Source organism: Xyrauchen texanus, chromosome 31 (genome assembly GCF_025860055.1).
Source record: "Xyrauchen texanus isolate HMW12.3.18 chromosome 31, RBS_HiC_50CHRs, whole genome shotgun sequence".
Classification (NCBI taxonomy): Eukaryota; Metazoa; Chordata; class Actinopteri; order Cypriniformes; family Catostomidae; genus Xyrauchen; species Xyrauchen texanus.
The window spans coordinates 17,750,517-17,765,056 of record NC_068306.1 but is presented as its reverse complement, the minus strand read 5'-3'; positions in this window follow the sequence as shown (position 1 = coordinate 17,765,056).

Below are 14,540 nucleotides of genomic sequence, written 5' to 3'. Positions count from 1 at the left end.
TAATAATGGATGCGATGAGTCATAATGATCATTGTGGCTAAATACATTTAATTTAAAACAAATAAACAGGGCGGTACCGAAACTAAAAACTGTGTTGTTCATAAAAGCCAAAATGCAGAAAACTGACAGCCATTGCTCATTGAGTAATATGTTGATCCTCCTCTTGATTTGGTATAAAAAAAATGCAATTAACATATATTAACACATAATTATTTCCAATTAACAATAATTATTTGGCCAAAGCTGTTTATTTCCCTATGCTTTGGTTTGTTTTATTAGGTATGAAAAAAAAATGACAGTTCATGGAATGTGACAAATTATGTTCTTCGCAGGCAAATTATGTTCTTACGGGTTTTGCACACAACAACACCAAGGTCTTGGGTTTGATACTCAGGAAACACAAAATAATATAGTGTAAACTTTGAATGTACTGTTAGCTATTTTGGAGAAAAACGTCTGCCAAATGTTTAAATGTTAATCAAAGCTAACTGCCCTGAACATTATAGTAAACTTATATCTGAAACCTTTAAAGCCCAATTACAAATTGATATGATTACTTATATAAACAATTAAAAATGCAGTAAATGTTGTTTGTGAAATTTGAATGTTTGGACACTCTATCAGTCACATTCACGTTGTAAACCGTTTGAGCAGTTCAGTCAGTACTAATAAACATGCCATTTGGCAGATGCAATCCAACATTAGTTGCTTCTAGCAGTTCTTATTCCTTTAGGAATTTTTCTCATCCTTCTTTATAGAATGCTACAGTAAAATGCATGTTTCATTGTGTGTAGTGCATATTTAAGATCTATCCATATATTGATTTTGAAGTATATTTTAGAGCATCATCTTGTTGTAATATAAAAATCCCTGACAATGAGACATTAGTTGGAACACTTTGATATACTGGAAGGGTATCTAAATCTTTGTTATGCTTGCATTTTTATTATTATTTGTCTGATAATCCCATAAAATAAATAGTATTTGAGCATTGCATAACATTACATGATACAATGCAACATTTGTAATGCAGAAACATGTCAAGTTTGAGTTTGTTTGCTGCAGTGACTTCTTTTCACCTACACAACACAAAATATGGCCAATTGTTACCAAACTCTTGTATAAACTGTTTTATACAAAAATATATATACAGTATATATATACACACACACACACACACACACACACACACACACACACTGCTTAATACATATAACTGCTTAAAACGTTAATACAGGAAGAACAAATAATATAAGTTAATGCTTATTTTGTATAGCTTTAAAATTATGGTTGCGAATGTGAATCTTACAGATGTACAGAGTAGCAGTTATAACTTGTTATCAGAAGATGGCACCAAATACTCACATTTATGTCAGCTTTCTCAATGGATCTTATGACTAATGGTCATAAGATCCCTAAAAGGTGCTCTGTATGAGAAAAAGGCATGTTTTGGTCAAAACTGTCCTTAATAGCCATAAAGATCATGTCATTTGCAGAGTCAAACGCGAACCTTCCGACATATTCTCCTCCAACTGCAAACAGACATATTGCATGCACTTATAGTATAGATATACATATTTGTCTCCCAGGCCTATTAAATCCAACACTGATACCACAGCTTAAACTTTAGATAATTCTATATTTAAGTAACAACATTATGTATACATCATTATGCCTAATGTAATCGAATCATTGCATTAATGCAGCAAAGAATAATCCTCTTAAAATAAAACTTTACATTTTCACCTTTGATAGTGTCATTTTTTGCACATTTTGCAGAAAGTTGGCTAATGCATCAGGACACAAAACACAGTAGCTCTAAATTAGTCATAATATTGACATAAAAAAAATCGAATCACAAAACAGCCCATGCACATCATGATGAATGATAAATGGTCTGCACTTCTACTTTTAACCTTAGCGGTATTCAAAGCCCTTTACACTGCGTCTCATTCACCCATTCTCACACTCACACACTCACACACACACACACACACACACACACACACACACACACACACACACACACACACACAATGATGGCAGAGCTGCCATGCAAGTCACTAGCCTGCCATTAGGAGCAACTTGGGGTTCAGTGTCTTGTCCAAGGACACTTCAGCATGTGGAGTCATGCGGGCCTGGAATCGAACCGCTAATCCTGCTATTAGTGGCTAACCCGCTCTACCACCTGAGCCACAGCTGCCCCGTCATGTGCCTTGAATGTATGTAATTGAACACAACACTTACACACTGTTCTACAAGTTATGAGACAAGCTATTCATTCTTGTACTTTGGAAAACATACAACATCTTTGCCTCAACAGGACCTAATTTTATACCATATATAGGATTTACAAAAAGTAAAGTCAGGAAAATAACAGGAAAAAAAAAATGTAATATGTGAGGCAATGGTTTTTCTCTAAATTCTTCATGGAGAGAATTAAAAAGAGCACAGGCTATGTAGTTCAGAAAGGAAATCAAGTGTGGCATATATTTGCTAAAGAACTTTTCATTTAGTCTTGATTTAATTTTGATTTTCTGCAAGCTAGAATAATTTTCAAATAGGAAATATTACAAAACCAGCCAAAATAGTTAGCGGGACAAACATCGACCTATTGAACAGACGTCAAAAATGTCTTGCTTTTACAACCCAAATTCCGAAAAAGATGGGAAAGTAAGAATAATGTTAATAAAAACAAAAAGGGGTGATTTGTACATTATATTCACCCTTTACTATATTGAAAGCACTACAATTAAACATTATATGATGTTTTACCTTGTGAATTTCATTGTTTGTTGTTTAGTTTTTTAGTTTTTTTGATGATTGCAACATGCTCCAAAAGAGTTGAGACAGGGACAATTTAAGACTAATAACAATTTGCCGAGTTGAAATAACAAGGCAATGTGAAACAGGAGGTGTTGGTGAGGCAATCGTGTCATAATATATAAGGAGCCTCCAAAAACAGCTTAGTACTTCAAGAGCAAGGACCATTTGAGACTTTTAAATTTGCCAACAGATGCATTAGCAAATAATCCAGCACTTTGAGAACAATGTTTCTATCAGGAAGGCTCGCAGATTTGAGTGAAATTTAAGATGACATTTATTTGTTGAATATAAAACAGAAATGTAATGTCTCACTTTGGTGTAAGCCCCATCTGGCAGTCCATAGAAGTTGTACTTGGAACCGTCATATTCTGCCAGAGATAGGAGGCAGGGGCGAGGAGACTTCCCTGTGCAGGGCGTTACTCAACTGGTGGTGGTGAGGTGGTGGAGTTTGCTGTGTATCACACTGAAACAACAATGTCATATTGTGAACAGACTAAGCCAAAGCAATGGCTTACATGTGATTGGCTAGAAGTTACCTGGCTAATGGTACAATGATGTACAGCTGCTAGTCTTCCCACTAGAACTACGCTGCGCTTACATTCCCGACTCCATTTGCGGCCAACTCCAGAGGAGGAGGCAACAGCCAAGTTGTGACATGGGACAGGAGTTTAAACCACCTTGGTGGTTTTTGTATGCCACCATCGACATGTTGTCTGTCCAGACCAACACATGCTTGCCCTGAATCAACAGCCGTAGCCTCCGCAGGGAGAGCAATACTGCCAGCAACTCGAGGCAGTTGATATGCCAATGCAGGTGAAGTCCTGTCCAGGAGCCGGCAGCTGCGTGCCCATTGCACATGGCACCCCAGCCGGTCTTGGAGGCGTCCGTCATAACCACGGCATATCTGGACACTTGATGTATGGGGAATCCTTCCCGCAAGAACGCAAGGTCGGTCCAAGGGCTGAAAAAGCAGAGAGCAGTGGGTGTTAGAGCCACGTGATGTGTGCCGCGGTGCCATGCATGACTTGGGACTGATATGCGGTCTCATATGCATCAACTCGAGCGGCGTGACCGCTGCTGAGGATGCCATATGCCCCAGGAGCCTCTGAAAATATTTCAGTGGGACCGACATTTGCTGCCTGGATAAGTTAAGGCAGTCCAGCACAGACTGCGCACACGCATCATTGACACCAAGTCTAACTCCATGCAGAGAAAAGAGATGCTCTGAACCGGGGAGAGCTTGCTTGTTTCCCAGTTGACCCGAAGCCCTATACGGCTGAGGTGGGTGAGCACCAGGTCCCTGTGTGTGCACAGTAACTCTCGAGAGTGTGCTAGAATCAGCCAATCATAGAGGTAGTTCTGTATGTGGATGCCCACTTCCCTTAACGGGGCAAGGGCTGCCCCTGTGAACTTCGTGAAGATGCGATGGAACAGGGACAATCCGAAGGGGAGGACCTTGTACTGATATGCTCGGCCGTCGAACGCGAACCGTAGGAAGGGTTTGTGTCGAGGCAAAATCGAGACGTTGATGTACGCTTCCTTCAGGTCTACAGCCGCAAACCAATCTTGATGCCAGAAGCACGTATAAATGTGCTTCTGCGTCAGCATCTTGAACGGAAGTCTGTGCAAGGCCCGGTTCAGAACTCGCAGGTCCAAGATTGGCCGCAACCCATAGCCCTTCTTGGGAAAGATAAAATAAGTGCTGTAAAACCCCTGTCTCACCAGGGACAGGCTCTATAGCGTCCTTCTGAAGAAGGACCGCGATATCCGCCTGGAGGACGGAGGCGCTCTCGTCCCTTACTGACATGAAGAGAACACCGCAGAATTGGGGCGGACGCCTGGTGAATTGAATCGCATAGCCGAGTCGGATGGTTCTGGCCAACCAGCGCGAAGGGTTATCACGGGAAATGATAAGCACACGTCCAAGCTCCGGGCAAGGGGCACTAGGGGGAGGATCACATCCGATGTTCCTGGGGTGGGGCCTCTGAGGTGGAGGGCTTCTGGGGCTGTCCTCGAGACTTGTCACCAGCGGCTGGCCGGGGGTGTGGTTTGTGTTACACAGAGTGTGTCCGTGATGCTCGAACTGCATGCGCCTAGTTCCTCTTTTAGAGGAAATTGCTTTTAAAAGTGATGTTGAAGCACCCAGGGGTGTAATCTGCAGCGGAGTGCAGAGTGGAGAGAGAACCGCTGGAATGGGCCTTATATCCAACAGCAGAATGCTCTTGAAGAGTCAGGTGAATGGGAAATGGCAGTGGTATTCAGCTGGCTGTAATACGACCGCTCAGCTCCAAAGTAAAAGTCCCGATCCCCATTTTATACCCGTATGTCGGGGGGAGTGGCATGCAAGTTCAACTTGGCAATTCGCCAACTTCTCATTGGCCTTTTCTCAAAGATCTGAAGGTGGATCAGGCTTTCAAGAGTGACCCCTAGTGTCACTATTCGACACAATGTCGAAGTGAGTGACAGAAGGGGAACCTGTGGTTCCCCACAAATCATGAAAGTGATTGCTCACCAAAAAATGAAAATTATCTCACCATTTGCTCGCCCTCATGTCATCCCAGATGTGTATGACATTCTTTCTTCTGAAGAACACAAATTAAGACTTTTAGAAGAAAATCTCTGCTCTGTTGGTCCTCACAATACAAGTGAATGGTGATCTGAACTCAGAAGGTCCATAAATGACATATACGAGGCATACAAGTAATCCATAAGACTCCCGTGGTTAAATCCATATCTACTGAAGCTACAAGATAGGTGTAGGTGAAAAACAAATCAACATAACAACTAATTATCTCCACCTTTGACTAGCCCCAACCAGTAGGTGGCTGAATGTGAAAGTGGAAGTGACTTGCGAGGACCAACAGAGCTGAAATTTTCATCTAAAAATCATACACATCTAGGATGGCATGAGGGTGAGAAAATTATTTATAATTCAGAGATCATTTTCATTTTTGGGTGAACTATCCCTATAACACAGATTACACAAGAAAATATACATAAGTTCATGAAGGGCTTTCTCAAAAGCAATAATCATGATTAAGATGGCATTAAGAACAACAGTCAGAAGGCAACCTGGAAGCGCAAAAGTAATGTCAGACTCTATGAGCTTTAAGGGGTCAAACCTTCACTGTTGTTACAACTGCATGAGCCAACTTTACATACAGTCAAATATGTAACATACTAATGATACAACAGTTTTTTATTTAGGAATAATTATAGAATGCAAGCTTGAACTTTGTTTATACTATTAGATGACTTATCCTTCAGTGATTCTAAAGGAACCCAGATCATTGTACACTGAAAACATTTAACCTAAAAGAAAGCCCAAAGACAGATAGTTGTAAGGCCTAGGCAGAGCTGGCATACAATCAGGAGGCCAGGGAGGAACGTCTAGGAAGGGAGAGGGGTCCGGCAGTTTGTGAGGCGTCTCCAGGATTGGTACGGTGTCTGGTGGTTTGGGAGGTGCCTCCAGGAATGCAACTGGCTGAGGATCAGGACACCAGGATGGAACTGGCAGGGGGTCAGGGGGCAAAGCCACAGGGTGCGGAACCGCAGGGTACGGAGCTGTGGTAAATGTAGCCTTTTCGTAATTGGCAAGAACTGGTTTGACAAGAATGCATTGGCAAGAAAGTTCTCTGGGGTTCTTTTAAATACAAATTAGTTTTAAAAATTGCCATCCATCAATACTATGAATGCAATATTTTGTCTCATAGATCTTTGTCTGTTGCCTTTGTTTAAGCACAACCACAGAAGCAATCAATTGCTTCACATGTTAGCTTCTAAATAATGGCTATAGCTTTGTTGTAATGCTCTAATGATTTAAATTGACCATGCTTTGTAAACTAAGATAACTTTGAAAAGTAGCACATTTATGGTTAATAATTTTGCTTTTAAATTGGTATTTTTATGCCCAGATAATATGTTCTATATTCTGTTAGGCCACAATTAGCATGTACAATATTTATATTCAGTATACACAGTATATAAGAAAACAAAGTTTGAACTTACATTGCCACGGACACGGACAATCACTTTCTTCCACAGAAATCTACCTTATGTTTTGCTTTTTATAAACAAATAACATCTGACATCTTTCATTTCATATGCTCAGAGTCTTGCTAAACACACACACACACACACACACACACACACACACACAATTGGGCTAATTGCCTGTATTTTCTGGGTAAGGATCAAAGGAACACAGTGATTTCTAATGAAGTTTCTTTCTTTAATGTGTTCATTTTATGAAAATACACATATTAATGTGAGTGTACAGCAAGTACTCCATGTGTAAGTCTGTGTAAAATTATATTTGCACTGCAATTGTTTGTTTATTGTATTGATATGTATGCATTTGTTTAATTTCTATTTAATTATTAAGTAATTTAATATCAATAGTGTTGATAATATACAGTGTATACAGTGTATTATATATTATCAACAATAATTCATCACAAAATCATAGTTTTAATTTTTATGTTAATCATAAATTATCAGCAAGCATGCAGCCCCCACTTGCCACATCTGCTGTGTATTTATTAAATAAACAATAATCAATCAATTATTGCAAATGTCTTATGTTTTGATCTCAATCTCTGGAACATATACTTTGCCTTAGTCCTGATGGGAGTTAGTACAATCCCATATATTATGGGATTGAACAGTGGTGGAAAGACCACAAAGGAAACTGACATGACATTTTTTAAAGTCTGCGGCATACTACCACCATCAAACCGTCCAAACATGCTATTACAAAGTGACCACAATACATAATTTAAAAAAGCTACCAAATGTGGCAGGCATGTAGTCATGAACTTCTTGTGATTTTGAACTGAGTGCTTACAAGCAATGATTATTTTTACATAAGAGAAAAATATAAACCACACCAGAACAATAACAGCGCATGTTAAAATTCCATTAATCACAAACTGGGTAATGTCCACTCTACATGACAGTCTCTCCAAATCCCAGGTTTCACAGTACAATTTGTCTATCTGGTTCATGCAAAATGGAAACCTGAGTGCCATCAGTAGTACCAGTATTGCAGTACAGCATGGAAACATCCAAATAAAAGTCAGCAGCCTCCAAACAGTGGTTGATGTCATAACAGCATGGTAGTACAGAGGTTTACATATTGCTAAGTACCTATCAAATGCCATTACACTCAGATTAGTAAACTCACCTATTGCATAGGTAAAAATAGCAAAACTTTGGATGGCACATTCTCCAAGAGAGATTACACTGGTTTCAATAAGTAAATAATACAGAAAGGATGGATAAAATCCTGTGGCCCCATATAATTCATTTATACATAAATTGCACACGAAAATGTACATGGGCTTGTGAAGAACTTTCTCCAGAACAATTATAAAAATCAAGACTGAATTGACAAAAACAGTCAGAAAATAACCTGGGAGGGCGAAGGAGAATACAGTAATCCTGCTGGACATGCTGGAGCCATTTAGAGCAGTGAGAGCGAACAAGGAGGAGGTGATGTTGTCCATTCCAACTAATACAGACAAGAAACAAATGAAAAGCATATTAGGAAAAATACAATCATAAGCAATACTCATATCCCATTTTCTCACATTACTTTCCTTTTTGTATAAACATACGTACATTCATAGAGTAAAATTATCAACTACCAAGTTGAAATGCAACACATCAAAGGAGCATAAATCTAGAAAATAATTTGATGAGAAAACAAATAAAGCACTCCAACAGAATTGCAACAGTTTGTACCTGACAGAACAACTGAGAATGTAAGAGATTCTGAGGTGCTCTGGAAAGTCCTTCCATACAACTCTTACTCTGAAGGAGACTTCCTAGCACCCCTGGCAGAATAACTACTACAACCTTTTTATAACAAAGTGTCGGGGGGGGGGGGGGTTATTGGTTATTGGTCCTTTGATAATTAGGGCATACATGCTTTAAGCCTGCAAATTTTTGCTCCAAAAGGTGCTGTAACCCCATTATTATTGTCTTGAACATAATGCCACGTGTGAGCTCGTTTCTCACAAGTGAGTGGTAAAGCACATTGTTTTAAGCTGTAAATTATTAACTCTACCTCCAAACCCCAACCCTAAACCTAATCAACAGTGGATAAAAACTGTAATTTTAAAGGGAAAATGGAACCTCTGAATTGCGATTGAATACTGATTATGTGAACGGCATTACTTCCTTGTTTCAATGCATGACAAGAAACCAGGGGCTTCATTTATAAGATATTCATAACATTTTCTTAAATATGAACATAGGACAATTTCCTGAGTGTTCCTACAAACGATTTGTGTGGCTGACCAATGTTTTCTAAAAAAGTGAGTTTGGCTGCCGGTGTCTGCCCATACAATGCAGCATATTCAACAACTCATCATCAGTTATTCATGTTCATTATCAATAACAAATACATTCATTGACCATGTTTACTGTAAATCCACACCATTCAGAATCAGAATCAGAGTGAGCTTATTGCCAAGTATGCTTACACACACAAGGAATTTATTATGACAGAAGTTTCCAGTGCAAAGAGAATACAAAAAATATACATATACAGCACATACATACAAACATTTGAAATATACATCTACACATATATACGTAAACGGTGAAATGAGAATAAAAAATAAGATACAACAGATAAATATATAGAGGAAACTACATTAGGCCAATAACAGTTATGTGCAAGGTTTTTTAATGTATTGTGCAGAAGAGGTAGGATATGTCAAATAAATATATATGGAATATGAATGAATAGTTGTATATGCACATGATTGTATTGACACAACGGAGAGTATTCGGGGCAGTTTTAACTGTTCATAAAGTGAACTGCCTGAGGGAAGAAACTGTTCTTGTGCTTGACTGTTCTGGTGCTCAGAGCTATGTAGTGCCGGCCAGAGGGCAACAGTTAGAAAAGGTAGTGTGCTGGGTGAATGGGGTCCAAAGTGATTTTTCCAGCCCTCTTCCTCACTCTGGAGGTGTACAGTTCACGGAGGGTGGGAAGTTGAGAACTAATAATCCGCTCAGCAGTGTGGGTCTCCCACTTCAGATCCTGTGAGATGGTAGCGCCCAGGAACCTGAATGACTCCACTGCTGCCACAGTGCTGTTTCAAATGGTGAGCAGGGTCGATGCTGGGGTGTTCCTCCTAAATTCCACTATCATCTCCACTTGAGCGTGTTCAGTTCCAGGTTGTTTTGACTGCACCAGTGAGCCAGCCATTCAACCTCCCATCTGTATGCAGACTCGTTGTCATCTTGGATGAGGCCGATGACTCTAGTGTCATCTGCAAACTTCAGGAGCTTGACAGAGGGGTCTTTGGCAGTGCAGTCATATGAATTTCCCCAGTCTCACTAACGACTGCCTATCTGTCAGAAAGCTGGTGATCCACTGACAGACTGAGGTGGGACCCGAGAGGTGGGTTATTTTATTCCATAGGCGAGCAGGGATGATGGTGTTGAAAGCCAAACTGAAGTCCACAAATAGGATCCTTGCATAAGTCCCTGGTCTGACTAGATGTTGCAGAATGTAATGCAGGACTGCATTAGCACAGACCTTTGGGATAATGTATAGTCGATGATGATGCAGTGCAAGATGGGACCTGTGTTTGGCTTTGCCTCTGCCTGCTTACCTCATTATGTTCAATTTGTCCTGTGTGTTGCTCTGTTATTTATTCTACTTGTTAACAATGGACTTGCTGCTCAGGTGTATGATCACTAGATTATTTTATACATTCGATCGTCTATGGTGGATCATAGTGTTTTATCTCCATGGGCGGATGTTTCCCAATCTTTGCTGCAGTTTCCAACACCAAATTTCCCGCTGACATTGGAGGAAGAAAGGGAGAAGGGCCGGAATCCATGCGAAGCTGAGGCGGAAAATGGCGCAGATCGTTTTAGTTGAATCTTGCCTTGGCTTGTCCTGTTGCTCCGTGGATTGACTTCCCTTTGTCCATGGTTGGAAATGTCAGATCCTCCTGTCTCTGTCCTGTCTTCCTGATACTCTTGTGTAGATCATTTTCCCTCTGGTGAGCAGAGTTTACTTGTGCAGCGGAGTGAGTCCCTGTCAACTGTGTACTTTTTGTCACAGTTCTCCTGGTGACTCTACACCTCTTAGGATGGCGCTGGTAAACGCTCGCTGAGTAACTAACAAAACATTTGTGCTGAATGTTATCATTCAGTCTAAGAACTTGAACATTTTTTGTAACCGAAACCTGGCAGAGGAATATGGAATATGCCCCCTCATTGAGCTGTGCCAAAAGGATTATAGGTTTATCAGCCTGCCTAGAATCTCAGGCCATGCTGGATTACTTGCTGCCATGTTCAGCAGTTGTCAGTTGGTGAGCACTGGGTCTTTCTCTTCTTTTGGACTGCAGATGATTGAAGTTGGACGTATTAATCCCTTTTATGGTATTTTAATGCACCGTCCACCTGGCCCAAACAGTGATTTTTTTGTCATCTATCATCAAGCTATCTAGATTTGTGATACTGGGTGACTGAGGTAGAACATTGTGCAGGATAGGTTTGAAGCCAAAATGGCTTACAGAGATACCTCCCCTATAAAAACAATAGACATACAAAAAATTTTAATGTACATCTTCATTTTCGTGTCTAAGCTGCAATACAAAGATGATAGAAGTACCATTTAGATCAGACTTTCTGTATGAGTTCTAAGCAGAAATACAACACTCATAGAAATTTAAAAAAATATATAGAAGTAAAATCTCCAAAATTGAAATATATAACAATGAAATCCATAAAATGTTATGAATCTTTGTTGATTAGAGTTCTAAGCTGATGTTTTTCAATAAAGATAATTGTGGCATGGGGGGCGTGGTCATGTGTCGGTCTGCGGGAGAGAGAGAGCGGTAAGGCTTGTCACCTGGTTTGTAATTACCTCTAACACCTGTGTCTTGTTACAGTGATACGGAGAGAGACATTTAAGGGACGCCAAATGTCGAGAGCGAGAGAGAGAGTGTGTCCGTCAAGCACGACAGCCAGAGTGGCAACCTGTGCCCTGTACGGAGATACAAATATAATTGTAATGACAGTTACCGTCGTGTGTGAAAAGAAGTGCAAATTAAAAGTACTAAACTTGAACCTGCCTCATTGTCTCCTGACTCCTCCATCACCCCAACCAAACCAGTTTACAGTGGTGCCGAGAACCCGGGTTTGGAGGAGAGCGCCGCTATGGAGCCTTCACCGCTGGCCGAAGTCATCAACGCCCTCACCAGCATCCAGCAGACACAACACCATGCCCTCTTGGAGGTTCGCCGGGAGCAAGAACAACGCTTCCAAGCCTTGCTCCAGGCACAAGCCGAGGACCGGCAAGCGCTGCGGAGCCTGATCGCCGGAGAGGGGGCTGGTGCTGCGTCCTCCTCGGTTCCCACCCCACCGCTTGCCCTCGCGAAAATGGGGCCAAGCGATGATCCGGAGGCCTTCCTCGACCTGTTCGAGAAAACGGTGTAGGTATGGAGGTGGCCTCCCGAGCAGTGGGCGGCCCGCCTATTGCCCCTACTTTCCGGGGAGGCGCAGCTGGCGGCACAACAACTTCCCGCCGCCAGCCTCCTGGACTATAGCCACCTGAAGAAAGCCATCCAGCAACTGGTCGGTCGCACCCCGGAGCAGAGTCGACAGTTATTCCACTCATTAAGCTTCGGGAAGGACGGCCGCCCGTTCGCGTTTGTGCAACAGCTCCGTGACGCCTGCCGGAAATGGCTGCTGGCGGGGGGAACCCGTGACGTCGTGAAAGTGGTCGACATGGTGGTACTGGAGCAGTTCGTCTCTCAGATTCCCCGAGGCATGTCGGAGTGGGTCCAGTGCCACCACCTGGCGTCGTTGGATGGAGCCGTCCAGCTGGCAGAGGACTAAATGGCGGCGTTCCCAGGAGACGGCGAGGCAGTATCCTCTCTCTCTCTCTCTCCACCCCCTGTGCCTGCTGTTCCCTCCCCTTCTCCCCGTTCCCCTCACTCCCGCCCAGTTCCGGCTCCTCGTAGGTGGGGAGGCCCGCCCAGACCCCGATCCCGGTCCAGAGGACCCTTCTCCTTCTCTGCCCCTTCAAACCCCCCTGTCTCTCTCCGTTATTCTACCCAGGTTGGCGAGCCCGCCCCCACGAGTGCGGAAGGAAGACCTGGGCCGGTCTGCTGCAGCTGCGGGGAAGCCAGACATAGCCAGGAGCGGTGTCCAGTGATGGAGGTGGGGACACTGGTTCGGATCCCCGACGCTCCACAGGCCGCCCCTGATCGGGCAGGAATGTATCGCATACCGGTAAGGGTGAAGGGGGATACACATCAAGCTTTGGTGGATACAGGTTGTTCTCAAACCTCGATCCACCAACGCTTGGTGCAAGGCGGGGCATTGGATAAAGATAAATTGGTGAGGGTGAGGTGTGTGCATGGGGACATTCACAAATATCCAGTGGTTACTGTTGAGGTCATCATGAAGTGCTTCGAGAGGCTCGTCATGAGGCACATTAAGACCCAGCTGCCCCCTCACTAGACCCACTACAGTTTGCGTATTGTCCAAACCGTTCAACGGACAATGCCATCGCCAAAACCCTCCATCTGGCCCTCACCCACCTAGACAATAAGGACTCATACGTTCGAATGCTGTTCATAGATTTCAGCTCAGCATTCAACACAGTCATTCCCCAGCACCTGATTGGAAAGCTGAACCTGCTGGGCCTGGACACCTCCCTCTGCAACTGGATCCTGGACTTCCTGACTGGGAGACCTCAGTCAGTCTGGATCAGGAACAGCATCTCCACCACCACCACACTGAGCACTGGGACCCCCCAGGGGTCCCACTGGGACTCACCCATCCACTAATCTTGGGAACCAATTGGCCCGGCTTTCAAAATTTACTGAGGGTAATGTGTGTGGATGGGTCCTGCAGAGTGGTGGCGCGGGGTGTGGCGTGTGATACTATGGCTGGGGAGGCGGTGCCGGGCCCGTCAACGTCGGCTCCGCGTCAAGATGACGCAGACAAGGGTGTTTCCGCCCTCAGGGGCTTCCCTGAGGGGGATTTCCCTCTGGAGCAGTCGCGTGACGAGTCCCTTAGGCACGCCTTCGACCAAGTGAAAGTAATTGATGGTCAACAGCTCCAGCCCGGTGTTGCGCTCACATACCCGTACTTTGCTATTATCAAAGAGCGGTTGTATCGAGTGACGCAGGACACTCAAACCAAAGAGGTTACAACACAGCTGTTAGTACTGAAGAGCCGTCGGGAAACACTCTTCCAGGCGGCTCACTATAATCCAATACCGGCCGGCCACTTAGGTCACGAAAAGTCTTTGAAACGTATAATGGCCCGTTTCTTTTGGCCGGGCATTCACGGGGACTTTCGCAAGTGGTGTGCGGCGTGTCGGGAATGTCAGTTGGTGAACCCACCGGCCACCCCAAAAGCGCCATTGCGCCCGCTGCCGTTGATCGAGATCCCCTTCGACAGAATTGGAATGGATCTCGTTGGGCCATTAGAAAAGACTGCACGCGGGCATCACTTTGTGTTAGTTCTGGTGGACTATGCAACGCGATATCCGGAAGCAGTGCCTCTACGCAACATCTCAGAATGCAGTGTTGCGGAGGCACTCTTCAAAATTATCTCCCGAGTGGGGATTCCAAAGGAAATCCTCACAGATCAAGGCACAACGTCCATGTCACGTACACTTCGCGAACTATATGAATTATTAGGCATTAAGTCGATTCGTACCAGCGTCTACC